At 62.7% G+C, this 2,500-nt stretch overlaps 1 pseudogene; it reads left to right on the forward strand.

Moving 5' to 3' along the window:
• Nucleotides 1–2,500, forward strand: part of LOC124772578 — a 7,981-nt pseudogene that overhangs the window by 2,645 nt on the left and 2,836 nt on the right.

Below are 2,500 nucleotides of genomic sequence, written 5' to 3' on the forward strand. Positions count from 1 at the left end.
CCTTAGCGTGCTCCTCCGGGGGCGCGCGGGTGCGCGGATTCTCTTCGGCCGCCATTCAACGATCAACTCAGAACTGGCACGGACTGGGGGAATCCGACTGTCTAATTAAAACAAAGCATTGCGATGGCCCTAGCGGGTGTTGACGCAATGTGATTTCTGCCCAGTGCTCTGAATGTCAACGTGAAGAAATTCAAGCAAGCGCGGGTAAACGGCGGGAGTAACTATGACTCTCTTAAGGGAGTAACTATGACTCTCTTAAGGTGGCCAAGTGGCGGCGGTGTGGCTGCATCCGGACTTGGCTTTTCGAAGTGCGGTCTTGATGTAGTCGTGCTGCTGCTGCGAGGTGCCTTCCTTGGGTTATAGTTACAGGGAGAGTGATGCGCAATACATGGGCCTAGCCCTCTTAGCCTCTCCTCTCCTGCGGTCTTCTCCCCTTCTCGTGGGCCCGCTGATTTTCGCAGAGTGGAAGACCGCACCAGGGGCTTGGGGGGGTTACCAGCCCCCCCTCGCACTATCCCTTTGTTTAGTTGGGGGCAGTAATCAGAGAATAAGTGGTGGCCCTTCCGCTGAAGGTGCCACCCCAACTCCCCCAGCACCTAGCCGGCCAACCGGCCGTGCCGAAAATCTTGTAACTTTTGCAGCTGAATACACCTGTAGTGAGTGCCACCGCAGCTTCACCACCAAGAACGGTCTCGGGGTCCATCGCCGCCGCCAACACCTTGCGGCCGCCAACGCGGAGATCGTCACGGAGAGGCATCGCGCGAGGTGGACGGAGGAAGAAGTCCTGTCGCTCGCCAAGGCAGAGGCCGAACTGTTCCTCGAGAGGGACGCCCGGTTCTTCTTTGTAAATCAAGAACTCATCAGGATGTTCCCCGACCGAACGCTTGAGGCAATCAAGTGCCGACGGCGGCAAGCTGCCCACAAGCAGCTTGTCCGCCAATTCATGGAGGCGCTTGAGATCGGTCGGGGGGAAGAGCCGGCGTCCCGCCGGGGAGCAGCGAGCCCGCTGTCTGACGCGGGCGAGGCCGCTGCGCCGCCCGTCGACGCAGCCGAGGACTTCGCGGCCGACACCACCGGGCCGCCGCCGGAGGGGCCGACTGACGCCGCCATCTGGGAGCATCTGGCGGGGCTACCCGCTTCCGCCCAGCGTTTCTCTGCCCTGGATCGTGTCATAGGTCTGGGGCGGGGCACGCCGCCCGATGTCATCCTGGGCATGCTCCCGGATGCCCTTGCGTCGGTCGGGTCCAGAGGGGAGAGATCGATCACCAGGACACAGCGGCCGCGCCAACCATCGAAGCGGCCGCCTGCTGCGCCGCCGACGCAGAAGCGCAAGCGGCGCCGCTGGGAGTACGCGAGAACGCAGGATGCCTTCCGACGGTCGCGTGCACGTTGCGTGCGCGGCCTTTTGGATGGCACCCTGCTCCAGCCGCCACCTGCCATCCCTGGTCTGCTGGACTTCTGGGCGGACCTCTTCACCAAGAAGCCCATCTCCACCGCGGGCTTCATTCGTGACCGCCTCCTCCCGCACTCAGAGCCTGTCGCTCTCGAGTGCATATGGGGGCCGGTCACACATGAGGAGGTCGCCGCCGCGTTGCCGCCCAGGGGATCAGCAGCCGGGCCGGACGGCCTTACCCCAGCGGAGTTGCGGCGCCTGCCGCACGAAGTCCTGGTGAAAGTGATGAATCTCTTCCTTCTGGCCCGCGCCCTTCCGGAACGCCTGCTTCGCGCGCGGACGTCCCTTCTCCCGAAAACGGCTGCACCAACATCCCCCGCTGACTTTCGCCCCATTACGGTCTGCTCGGTGTTGGCGCGGACCTTTCACAAGGTTCTCGCGTCACGCCTGATGCGCGCATGTGCTGTGGACGAACGTCAGCGGGCATTCATCCCTCGGGATGGGATGTTGGAAAATACCTTCATCTTGGACACTGCTCTCACCGACGCAGTTCGCTCCTGCCGCTCTGTCTTTGTGGCATCGATCGACGTATCTAAGGCATTCGATTCGGTAGATCATGCTGCCCTTCGCCCCGTGCTGAAGGCGCATGGCCTGCCGGATTGCTTTGTCGAGTATGTCGAGCGGTGCTACGAGGGCAGCACGACAGTGATAGCGGACGGCGCCGGCGTGGGCGTGTCTGTGCAGCCAGCACGGGGCGTTCGCCAGGGCGATCCCCTCTCCCCCCTCCTGTTCAACTTTGCGGTGGACTACGTTTTAGGCCAACTGCCCTCCCACATCGGAGCTCGGATCCTCGGTCGCAGAGTCAACGCTGCGGCCTTTGCAGATGACGTCTTGCTGTTTGCAGCGACCCCGAGGGGCTTGCAGTCCCTCATCGACGCAGCTACCGCAGCCCTCGCCCACCTGGGGCTGCAGATCAACGCCCGGAAGTGTTTCACCCTCGCCTTAGTCGCGTCAGGGCGCGAGAAGAAGGTGAAGGTGGACAGCAATGTCACCTTCACAGCAGGCAATACCACCATGCCTGCCCTGTGTGTGGGTGAAACCTTCCGG

Source organism: Schistocerca piceifrons, unplaced genomic scaffold (assembly GCF_021461385.2).
Source record: "Schistocerca piceifrons isolate TAMUIC-IGC-003096 unplaced genomic scaffold, iqSchPice1.1 HiC_scaffold_943, whole genome shotgun sequence".
Taxonomy (NCBI): Eukaryota; Metazoa; Arthropoda; class Insecta; order Orthoptera; family Acrididae; genus Schistocerca; species Schistocerca piceifrons.